Source organism: Rousettus aegyptiacus, unplaced genomic scaffold (assembly GCF_014176215.1).
Source record: "Rousettus aegyptiacus isolate mRouAeg1 unplaced genomic scaffold, mRouAeg1.p scaffold_m13_p_7, whole genome shotgun sequence".
Classification (NCBI taxonomy): Eukaryota; Metazoa; Chordata; class Mammalia; order Chiroptera; family Pteropodidae; genus Rousettus; species Rousettus aegyptiacus.
Window position 1 is genome coordinate 45,003,103 of NW_023416310.1, and position 12,816 is coordinate 45,015,918.

At 41.3% G+C, this 12,816-nt stretch overlaps 1 protein-coding gene across 1 annotated transcript in view; it reads left to right on the forward strand.

Annotated features, from left to right (window-relative positions):
• Positions 1-9,519: 9,519 nt before the first annotated feature.
• ANXA4 (annexin A4) overlaps positions 9,520-12,816 on the forward strand; it is a 53,592-nt gene continuing 50,295 nt past the window's right edge. The window contains exon 1 of the mRNA XM_036224480.1: positions 9,520-9,719. The gene's annotated coding sequence lies outside the window, so the exon portion shown is untranslated. The remainder of the gene's footprint in view (positions 9,720-12,816) is intronic.

Here is a 12,816-nt window from a genome sequence, read left to right on the forward strand (position 1 = left end):
CTCTCAGGACACTTTTGGCAATGTCTGGAGACATTTTTAGTTTTCACTCTGGGGGTTGGGGCTACTGACATCTAGTGGGTAAAGGCCAGTGATGCTGTTAAACAGCCTACAATGCCCAGAAGTCTCCCATAACAAGGGATTATCCAACCCAAAATGTCGATAATGCTTCTCTCAAGAAACTTTAGTATAGTAAAAACCATTTCCAGAAAGATGTCACTTAAAAGTCATTCTTTTATACATATTGTTTTTGGATTTTTGTGTTTCCTGCAGCATAGTAATTTACAGTGACTTTTTTTTGTTGTTGTGGTAATAGAGTTATTCTTACTACTGGGGTGGTAATAAAACTTGGCACTTTCAGATGTTTATAAAAAGGATGTTATAATTGTTAAGAGATCATTCTCCATTGGTTTTGGGTTGCTGTTCATCTTCTGAGCAAATGGCATTGACAGTTTAGTTGAAGGATGTTTGCATAACAGAAGCCTTGGAAAGATAAAGACAGAGAGACTCCCTATAGAGATCTGGAGATGGCTCTCCCTAGTAGTATTCCAAGGCAGTAAAGCTAGAGACCTTTGCCTTACTTCTCTGGAGAAGATTTGCTTACATTCTAGGGTGATAAAAGATAAAACGTCTCTCTGGGATGATGGGCCGTGTTGTTAGCAGTCACCTTGTAAAATTAGGAGTTTCCTAGATTCACCGTTCCTCAGCTATGACACAGATCACTGTGTGCCCAGTAGCCACCTGGACCTGCCACTACACTGCCCCCATGGGACTTGGAAGCAAAAGGAAACCTATGTTGCTCACTGTTCTGTGACTAATAAACTATCTAAATCTATTTGACTGAATCTGTAGAAGTGTGTTAAGTTCATCTAGCAGCTGCAGTAATTTCTACTGCTTATGGATTGCTTGACAAGATCTACTGCCAATTAAGAAGGAAGGAGTGGAGGCACGTCTAATGTCACAGATGTGTTTTCTCGATCCTGTAGTGATGATGTAGTTTAGTTAAGAGAAAACGGTGTCTCCATCAAAAGTTCCCAAGACCTGCCCTTTAGGCAGATGGATTGGAGAGGCTGGTCCTGAGACATTCAGAGAAACCAATAGCTATCATGTCACTGTCAATACTCAAGTTCACAACTTAGTTGTAGCCATCAAAGGCCCAGCTGTGTCTACCAGGATACCAATGGCAACAGTACAAGGCTTTGTTTGATCCCACTCAATATTTAAAACTTATTTCCTGGAGGCTGGGTCCCAGTTTTGCTCTTGGGGACCTAGGTCCCCTGCAATGACTGGCTCTTTGTTACTTAATGAGGTTCAGCATGCTTGGTTCCAAACCCCCTTCTTGTGTGAGGTTTCTCAGACATCTGGTAGACCTTTCCGACCAATCTGGCAGACCTACCTAGACTTGCCTGAATCTAGCAGCGGCCAGAACCTCAAATCAAACTAAAAACCTCTGTACAAAAATATAGTATAAGATGGGCCATCATGGTAACTCTCATCCAGTACTATTTGCAGCTTCTGTGATTTTATGATCGCTGACTTAAATATAATCACTTTGGGCCTGTCCACATCCACCTGGAGTATTTGTGGAGACAAATGAGACAACGTTGATTCCTATGATCATTTTCATAATGATGGTTTGACTTCGTGAAGCGTGAAGTCAAATAGTATATATGAGCTGCAGATGGCAGCAAGAAAGGTGCAAGTTAGAAGAGCAGATGTTTTAAAAAGTCAACAGTCCTAAAGGAAAAATACCTTCCCTGGCAGTGTCCATGCTTCTGAGTCAGATGAGGGCTGGGGGTGGGGCATTTTTCTGGAGACGATGATCTGCAAATGCATTGTCATTTGACTAGCAAACCATGCTGAAGTTTATATTGATATAATGCAAATTCCTGACCTACCCGTGATCAAATCAGCTTGCTGTTTTGGTTGAGGTGCAGCAGCTCATGGTAACCAAAACAAGTTTTGGAGGAGAAAAAAAAATGGTGCTCCTTTTTTGAGGCATAGAAAAGGAAAATTAGCAAATGCTGCTGCTTTTTCTTTGATATATTTCCTGTAGAATATTAAACTACCTTCTGTTGGGGAATGGAGTTTAGGGTATTATGGAGTATTTGTCACCTTGGCTCACTGTATTTGTCTATAAGCACAACATAAAATTCTGAGATGATACTATCTAAAAATGAGATACATTGGGCAACAGCATATTCCAAATACCAGCAAAGTTCATTAAATGAAGATTATTACAGTACCAAAAGAGGATCCTAATCAAAAGTTTGTGTTAATCTCAGCCTTGTGGCTCTTCTGCTGCCATGCTGTTCCTTAGGAGCCCAGGCCAGAAGTGAAACAAGCTATGGTGCTGCCTCCATGGAGAGTGTGATCTGTTGGCTTAGGTTTGAGGAGGCGGGGAAAGGGGAAGTCAAGTGCTAACAGAGGTAGATCTATCACTACCATTGGGCCCAGGAAGAGGCTGTCCCAAAACAGACCTGTCTTCCTGTCTATCTCTTCCTCACTGTTTTTTCCCTTACTCTCAACTGGAAAAACAGATTTTCTTCCTGAGAATCCCTTAAAATAGAGAAAATAAAATGGAATAGCATTGCTAAGAGAGTTACTTAAAATGGAGTCAGGAGGCCATTGAAGACGTGGGGCCTATGCACATTTTATGTCTCAGCTCTTAGAACTATTGTTAAGTTCCTGAACTACTGCTAAACTCGGCTCAAGCCCAAACAATGAACATCCTGGATCAATGATTGCCACATAGATATATATGAACTTTATTTTCTCCTCATCATGGTGACCAGACCATCTGCATTCTTCACCTTGAAAGGAACCAATGCATTTTGACAATCAGCACCCTTTATTTACATAATGGGCCTAACCAATCCCAACTAACCTAGCCAACATCCTTCAATTACATGGAGGACCTTAATGAGAACAGCTCTGATGGTTTTGCCCTTTATAAACCCTGTTGCCTTTGAAGCACAATTTAGGTTGCTACCCGAATCTGTGCCCTCTATTGCAGTCCCATCTTTGCTCAAATAAATGCTTTTTATTTTTTATTACAGCCTATGTACTATTTTAAACATCTTCTTGCAAACCTTTCATAGATCTTTTTTTTTTTCTTTTAGCAAGCCTAACACACTGCTATGATTTGTGACTGCAATGCCCTATTATATAACCTCAGGAGTCATTGGATTCCATGGTCCCCAAATTGGCTTGCGCCTAAAGCGGCACTAGTTGCCTGACAGAAAGATGGGGAGAAAGAGGAGATGGAAAACCGTTGTTCTTTTTGTAACAAGCCTTGTAGAACTATTTGCCTCTTAAAACTATATTTGTAACTTCAATAAAAATAAAAGTTATATTTTAAAAAATTTAGTAGATGAGCTGAATAGAAGGGACACAACTGAAAATAGAATTAATAAATTTATAAGATTAACCCCAAGGATTCTCTCAAACTTAGAGCTAAAGAACTAAAACAAACAACAACAACAACAAAAACAAAACAAAAAAAAAAAAAAAAAGAAAGGTTAAGTCACATGGAGAATAAAGTCAAAAGTTCCCACAGTATCCAGAACAAAAGAATGGAGATGATGGAAAAAAGATAATAGAAGGATGTTTCTGAGTTTGGAAGGGATTCAAGCCTTCAGAGCGAACGGACCTGAGTGCCATTCAGGCTAGTGAAACAGGTTCCACTCTTAAACACATTCTTCAAGGGAAAGAGGAAGTCTTGAATTTTTCTAGTGAGAAAAACTATGCTACCTACATAGAAACCAGAATCAGTTTGCTATCAGATTTTTCTCTGGTACCTGTGGATTCTAGAAGACAATGGAGAAGTATCTTGAAGGACGGTGCCAAAGTTAGTTTCCTTTAGAGCCCTCAAACATGGCGTTTTATATAATCAGGTGATATAAATCAAATATTATTGGTTGGGAAACGGAGTGATTGCTTAAAAGATTTACTTTGAATTTTAATTTTATTTGATGGAGATCAAAAAAATAGCCAACACTAATGCGAAGCTTACAATAAACCAAGAACTCTTCTAAACAATTTTTCATATATTGTTATTTAATCTTTAGAACATAGCACCTATGAGGTTAAGTATCATTACCCCCATGCTGTCGATGGGAAAACTGAGGCACAAAAAAGATAAGTGGCTTTCTTAAAGTCATCAGCCAATAAATGGTAGAGCTATGATTCAAAACTTATTTTCACTTTAGAATTTAATGAGGTTTTCTTTGCAAATAAATATTTTGTCAGTTTTTATAAATATTCAGCAGATGATTGAAACTAGGTACTTTCTCTATGGTATATGGGGTTCTGTCCAGTCCAGTCTATAACTATTAATTCTACCTCATGAATGTTTAGATTACTTCTGTTTTTGGGTTTGTTTCATCTATCAAAGACATAGCAGAGGCTGTTTACACTTTATTTCTACTTGACATTATAAAACTTTAAAAAAGTTTCTTCTTCTGCCTCTCAGATACTGTTTTCTATGATCCAGAGTTTTTTTTGATACTTCTATATACCTATTTATGCTTACTCATCTTTGACTGTTAAGAGTTTTATCCATGCTTTGCATTTGTTCCTAAATAGGATGAGCTCATTCTTCTTGGCTCCTAGCCTCTCTATTTAGATGCTATTAGTAGCTTCTTCTCATATCTTAAGCTGGAGGATTGGTTACTTTCCAGCAGCCTAAAAGGATTGTGGAGGGAGCCATCTGGCAAGGAATGTCACCCCTGAAAGGTTTTATGGAGCCATTGTCCCAAAGGGCCAAAGGTTATCAGATGACTTTTGTCTTCATGGCCTTCATGGCCAAGTGGCCAGACTGGATGTGGCCTGGCCATCCTCCTGAGATCGATATCTTCAGAATTGGAGAAGAGCTTGCCAATTAGGCTAAAATGTACCTCTCTTCACACGCCTTGGGTCATTTCAGTGAATACTGGGAAGGAAGATTCAGAAGTCTGGGCTAACTCCCCACCTTATTTAAAAGTGTTCTTGGTTATCTGTTGTGCCATAAAATAACACCCAAATTTCAAGGTATGAAACAACAGTAGTCATTTACTATTGTTATCTCTCATGGTTCTGGCTATTGACTTAGCTCAGCTTGGTTGTTCTCATTCAGGATCTCCCACCTGGCTGCCGTGAGACGGGAGCGATACGGGAGTTATCTCAAAGGCCTCCTCATTCACATGTCTGGTACTGGGACTGGGGAAGTTCCAACTGCTGGGGCTGAAACATCTGGGGCTCTTCTGACTCTCTTTTATCTTCACGTGATCTGTCCATGTGGTCTCTGCAGCATGGTGGCTTCAGGGTGGTTGAACTTCTGATTACATGTCTGCTCAGGGCTCCACAAGCATATGTTCTGAGTGAGAGAACAAGACAGAAGCTGTACCACCTTTTAAGATCCAGTCTTGAAAGTCACATAGTGTTACTTTTGCTGTACAGCCCACCCAAGAAGACCACTCAGGTTCAAAGACAGGGGACAAAGACGCCATCTCTTGACTTAGGGGAGGAGGCAGCATTTTTAAAAGAGCATGTAAGACTAAATATATTCTTGCAACCACTTTTTAAAAATATAATCTGCCACAAGAAGTTTAATACAATTTTGTCGAATTGATAAATGATTATATACCATCAATAGTAATATCAATTAATATAGACTCTATTCAACTAACTCATAGAGCTGTTGTGAGGATTAATGATTAAAACTGTGTATCTAAAGCACTTAGAATACTGACCGGCACATAGTAAGTGCTTATACAAATGTTTGCTATAATCTACAGTTAAGGAAAATTAGAAATCAATAACTATGGTGTTAACTAATGACCCTCTCCTGCCATTCAATTTTTCATTGTCTATTCCGCTATTCACTTTCTTTAAAAAACCTTCTTGGTTCACCTCTTGTTTTGGTGTAACACACTATCTGAAAGCGTCTTAAGAAAAGGTATGTGGAAGATAAATTTTTTTAAATCTTGCATGTCTGACTATATTGTTATTTACTCCTACACTTGACCAATAGTTCAGATGGGTCTGAGGATTTATGTCGGAAATAATTTTCCCTCAGAGTTATAAAGGCATTATTATACTGTTTTCCAGTTCATATGTTGCTATGGAGAAGTCTGATACCATCCCAGACCTTGAGACTTTGTATGAAACCTCTTTTTTCCCTCTGGGTGTTTGTAAGGTATTCCCCGTGTCCCTAGCCCTCTGAAATTTTATTATGGTGTGCCTTGGTGTGGTTCTGGTTTTGTCCATTATAGTGGGTTCAACAAACACTTTCAATATGGAGACTCGAGTCCTTTAGTTCTAAAAATATATAATTGAGTTTTTTAATTGATTTTTTTCTCCTCTGTTTCCCAGATGCTCTGGGCTGGCTTTCTAATTTCCTTATCTTTTCATACCTCTTTCTCTTCCTTTTGCCTTTGTCTATACATTCTAGAATTTTCCCTCAACTTTATCTTCTTACCACTCTACTGACTTTATTATTTTTGCTATCATTTTTAATTTAAAATAACTCTGTTTGGTTTTCTGAGTATTCATTTTTTGGAGACTGTATTCTGTTTTTCTGTTTAATTCTATTTTTATTTCTCAAAGGAGATTGCTAATAGATTTTTCAAAGTTTTTCTTTTCTCTATAGTCTCTTCCAAGTTTCTTTTTTTCTGTTCTTCCCTTAAATTCTGATAAACTTGAGCAGTCTGTTCTTATTTAAGAGTGCCAGATTTAGCAAAACAAAATAAAATAAAACAAAACAGGACACTGAGTTAAATTTGAATTTTGTATAAGCAATAAATAATTTTTATGTAAGTATGTCCCATGCAATATTTAAGACATACTCACATAAGTATTTTACACTTTAGTAAGTAATTATTTGTTGTTTATCTGAAATTTTAATGTAACTAAATGTCCTATATTTTACTTTATAACCCTAAGTGTATGATCTAAAATGCTGTCTGGAAGCTTTGTACTCATGTGTAAGTGGGTGGGGTTTGACTACAGTGAGTTCACTAAAAGACTGTTCCAGTTTCATTGAGAAACAATGACAGTTTCTTTAGATCCTTATTCCTCCCCAAAGGAGAGTATAGTATTCCAAACTCCCATTCCTAGCTGCAGTGTTCTGGGAGCCAAGTGAAGTAACCCAAGCAGCCAATATTCATCATATTATTTCATATAGATCTTCAATTTTTGTATAGTTCTCCTAGCCTTCTGTGGTAAATTAAAGATGGTGGCAATTTTCTTTGTTAGTACCCCCAGCCCTTTCAGGGATAGAGCCTAACTGTCCTTCCCTTGAATCTGGACTGGCCTAAGTGATATACATGATCTATGGAATACAATAGAAATAACATTCAGGAGCTTTCAAGCCTAAATAATAAGACCAGTAACTTTATCCTGGATCTCTTGGAGTATCCTTTGTGAAAGCCCCGAGCCTTCATGTAGGAAGTCTGACTGCCTCGAGACTGCCATGTGGAGGGAGCACGCAGAAGTGCTCTGGTCGACAGTACCAGCTGAGCCCAGCCTTCCAACCACCCTAGCCAGGGTGCCAGATGTGCGAGCGAATCCTTCTGACTGGCCCATCTGCCATTTGAATACCACCAAGTGACCTTTGTTGATGCCACATGGAAGAGAACACTTGTCAAGCTAACCTCGGTCCAAATTCAGTCCCCCAAAATCATGAGACAATAAAATAGTTAATGTTTTAAGGCACCAAGTTTTGGGATAGTTTGTTAGATGTAGATAACCAGAACATCTTCGCACCTGGAATGTCTCATGCTGGAGACTGTCTGTGTAATCCCTTCCAGAGAATGTTTCCAAAATTCCACCAAACGGGAGAGGGGTCGTGCATTGTAGGAATGGGATGGAGGACTCTGACCGCTTTCTGTACTTACAAAAAATCCTCCAGTTTTTAATCTTAACTATATACTCACTTCCAGAAGTACTTGGTGTAACAAATTCCTGAGTATCTTGAGAAATTCTACAATATCATGTTGCCTCTCAGCTTTCCCTCCTTCTGTCTTAAGAGTCAGTTTTCCCAGGTCTGCAAAGTTCACTACCACCTGTCTATCTGCTTTCTGGTTTCCAGAGGTTTGTTATTTTTCATGTCTTGTTCCCTTTCCTTATGAGATTAAAAACAAAACTTCTGTTGTTTTAGTTGGATTTCCAGAGGGAGCTGAGGCAAATGCACGTGTTCATTTTGCTATCTTTAATTTAAAGATTCCTTTAAGTCTTTCATTTCAACAATTATATTAATTTTTAAAATACTCTGTCTTAGATCTGTTTCCTCTAAGCAAAGCCTAAGATAGGGATTTTTGTGTAAATTTAGTGAGGGAATATTCTCAGGAGAAACCTACCAGAGAAGCAGGATAGCGCAGAAGAGGAAGCAGGGCAAAGATATGGTTTCTGCTGTAATTTAGCCTCAGCCTAAGCCCTTTGGAATTCTGAAATAGGAAGGGAATCGCAGGTTTATTCCTGGTCTTTTGTACCCCGTTAAAGTTAGCTTCTGACTGTGTGTGGCTCCCCAACCTGGTCTGGGGGAAGTTATGGGCCAAAGGGGCAGCTGTGAGCTGGGTGCACCTACATAGTAAAGATGATCTTGTCAGGGGTGTTAAGAGTATTTTTAAAGGGATGCAATAGTCTCCCTAATCTCTCTGAGGAAATGAATGATCTGTATTTAATTCTTTTTCTGTTTGTCTTGTTAATTTTGCTTTCTCCTTAGTTCATACACGGGAGCTCAGAAACTTTCAAGTTTTCAAGAGGAGGAAAGGGGCAAAACCAGGTCTAGAATCAACGTCAGTCTGATTCTTGCTTTTAATTATGTCATACCACCTCCTTTAGCTACAGCTGAATGAAATCATTTTATGTTACCTCTCCAGCTTGCAGGGTGCTAATAGCCACTGGATTTGGTTTGTTGGATAGCAAACACACTCCCTAAAGCTACCTACCTTTGGTTAAGTAAAATCAGAATTTGCCTGTAGACTCAACAGATTTAGTCTGCAAGCATTCACCGAGCACCTACTATGTGCCAGAAACGGTACTGAGCATGGGCGCAAAGACCACCTTGACTCGCTCTGCTGGTGCCTTTAAGAGGGCTATGCCCAGTCAGGGAAGCAAGAATGTTAAGTTTTAATGTGCAACAGGAAAACGTAATGTGCGGTTCTGATGTGACTTTCCACTTTGCCGGCTACAGCTCAGTCTGAGCCCTGAAGCTGAGAGAAAAGTGCAATTTCCCGGGGAGGAAGCTTTGACTCGCGGCGGGACTCTGGCTCCCGCGCGGGCCTGGGCGCAGCGGGCACAGGGGCGGGGCGGGACGGGAGAGGCCGGGGGCTGGGACCTCCGTGGGCGTGGGGGCGCCCGGGCACCTGAGACCCAGAAAGTATAGGGGTTCCGACTCTGAGGGGCAGGAGTGGGGCTGGGCGAGGCGGGCCGGGTGATCCCGCGACCTGAGCCGGACTCGCAGCCGCCGGGGCGCGGGCGTGTGCGGTGAGCAGCTCGGGCCTGGGGCGAGGCGGCCCCCACGGGCGCCGAGCACAGCTGTCTCAGCCCCTGATCCAGGTGAGCCTCGCCCTGCAGGACTTTTCCGGTCTCGTGGGCAGAGGGACGACCAGGAACTCGAGCCCAGTCTCCACCCCGAAGTGGGGCGGGTCCGCCAGGGATCAGACCCGCTGTTCGGCCCGGACGAGGGTGTGACCTCCGTGGCCGCTGAGGACGACCGCAGTTCCGTCTCGCCACGAACGGTAAGGGGGCCCCGGGCGCGCGGTCCTGGCTTCGGGGATCGGGTCGGGGCAGCCCCGGAGGCCTCGCGCGGACCGCCCGACCTGCTCCGCGCCGCGAGTGGGGGTTCCCGCCGCCGGCCTGCGGGCGTGGCCCGGGCAGGGTGGGGCGCGAGGCCGCGGGCCGGGTGGACAGGCGGGAGGCAGACACGGCCTTTATCCAGAAAGACCTCCGGGGCAGTTTATACAGCTCAGGGTTCCAATTAGAGACCATAGCTGTTATTTAATGAGTTCATGTGCCAAGCATTGTGCTGGGTTGGGGCGTTAAAAACAAAGGATTGAGTTACTATTCCCTGGAGCCGACTTAGTCCAACACCCAAGTTTTACTTCATAATTCTTTCCTTGTTCCTTTTAAGAAACTCACTCCTGATTTCTTACCCTTTTTCTCCTTTTTGAGTATCTAATGCCAACTGCATGGAACCTGACACATGGGAATCTGTTAGTATGAGATTTATAACTTGAACGTACCAGTGGCTCAGTCTCATTCTTTTGTCATGGCTTTGACCAGCTGGAGACTTGAGGACCAAAGAGATTATTGCTTTTTAACAATTCGCCCAACTTTAAGTGCTCCCTAAGTTGATGCAAGTCTTTTATTTGGAGCCTGCGGGTCCAAAGTAACCCACACCTTTCATTAATAGTGGGCATCTGCTTTCTACAGCTTCACAGTGAGAATAAATAGGGTCCCCGCTTGCAAATGATCTCTCCATTGCCTATCAATTCTAGAACCCTCCACCTCCTCCTTACATTGTAGATAACTATTGATAGCCAAGCCCTAGCTCTTTAGTTGCCAGGGAATTCTCAGACAACAGAAAGGTAGAAGAGCAAGCAGGAGAGGAAGGGGGCAGGAATGAGAAATGGGTAACCATAGACTAGCCATCCAAGACCTGCTTACTTCTCAGAGCCCTATCTAACCAGGGCCAGAGCCCCTACATTCAGCTAGGCTCAGATGTCTGTTGCTTTGGAGACACACACACACACACACACACACACACACAAACACAAACATATACACGAGCATGCACAAACACACAACTACTGAATCAAGAGTGTCTATGCATTTTCCTCCTAGATATTCTTGCATTTGTTAGAGATCATTTTTCTCTGGAAGAAATTTAGAGTGTAACATGGACAGTCAGTTCTGACCACGCCAGCGTTCCTGACCATACCTAGACTTGTGTGTTGTGGCCTGTTTCTTTGCCTATGTCTAGCTACTTGTTTGTTTTCCCCATCTTGCTCATCGGCTTGTAGACTAAGCTTGCTCTCCTCCAAGGGGGATGGAGGTGAGTGGCAGGTACTACGGATGGTAGGTAGTATGCCAGGGAGTACCTGAAGCTTCAGAATAAATATGCTGGGGGAGAGGATTTGTTTTGGGGTTTCAATTTCACCTAAATATTTGAGTATAAAACACTTTTTATATTTTGGAATAGAATTCAACCTTTATATATCTTGTCAATATAAAACAAGAAACTTAAAAAAAAGTTTTGTAGGGGCTCTGGGCTGTGTTTTGGCCCAAATCTAGCCCTTTAGAGTTTGCTTTTACTGAAATTAGGGCTACTTATGAAGGCATAAGTGCTCCAGTGTTCTCCCTGGAGGGACTGAATAAGTCATCCTAGGTTATACATCTAATCTTTATTTCAACCTGAGGTAGGGTTATTAATCTTGTTTTACAAGTGAGGATCCCAAGGCTCCAAGTTTGGTCCTTGGTCAAGGTCAGACCACTTGTAAACTGTTTAGTCTCTCTGCCCCACTGTGGCAGCATCAGTGTTTGGTTCACAGTGATTTGAAGTTTGGATTTGTGGCTTCCTGGCTTATTACCTAAATCTCGACGGAACATTTCCTCTGTAACTTTCTTCTTGTCAAGCTGACATGTGAGAGTAGGTTGAAAGAACTGAAGCTGTTTCAACTATAGAAGGTAGATTGAGGTGGCTGTGGAAACAGATGTTAACAGTCCTAAATGATTGAAGGACTTGGCTTGTGGATGAAGGAATCAACTCACTTTTTGTGGCACTGAGCAGAGGTGGGTAGGAGTTTTTGGATGGTAGCTTCTGGTTGAAATTAAGGAAGTGAATTTTGAAATCTGTAGGCTGGGTGGGCTTGGAGTTGGCAAGAGCTCTCTCACCAGAGGTAACTAGGCAGATCCCTTTCGATGGAGCTGTGAAGGGTAGAAGGCTAAACTTAGATGACATCTAAAGTCATAGTTTCCAAATTTCAGGTACGTTCTCCAGGAAGCTTGCACAACATGCTGATTTTTTGCCCCACAACCAAAAATTCATGTCTGGAATTATAGGTTGGGATGCAGAAACCTGCATATTTTATAGGCTTCCTGGATCATTGTAATTCAGGTGTTTCTGGACCTTGCTTTGACAAACATAAACTTTATGTGCATGCTTGATAAATAAAGCATTAACAAAAACATATAGGACTTAGGGGAATTTAGGCCTATTGTTATGCTATAAACTCTAGGTAATGTGGTAAATGCTGAAATTGTCCCCTTTCTCAAACTCTTTTTTATACTCATGACATCACATTCATCCCGTAATTTTATAGTTCTTAACAGCTCTAGACCAATATGGAGCTCCAACAAAAAAATTTTTTGTTTGTTTTTAAACTTAATTGAAACCAAGGTGGATTACTATATTAAGATTAATTTCCCTAAAATCAGTAAGTACTGGGGATGGATGTACAATGTGCCGACTGTAGTTAACACTGCTGTATGATGCACAGAAAAGAGATTAAGAGTGTAAATCCTAAGAGTTCTCTTCATGAGGAGAAACATTTTTTTTCTTTTTTTCCTTTTTATTATATCTATGATATGATGCATGTTAGCAGAACATATCGTGGTCATCATTTCACCATATATGGAACTTAAATAAAAATAATTTTCCTAAGGATTTAGGATTTCTCTTTAAGACATATTGTTGGTTTTATGGGGGTGACTTGTTAGTGTTCAGCTCTGTTTGGACTGGACTGAGAGCTTTTACCACAGAACCTGAACCACCACCTCTGAAGAATTCTTTTTAAGGATTCAAGATGTTCAAGGTCAGTAAATTGTCATATTGCT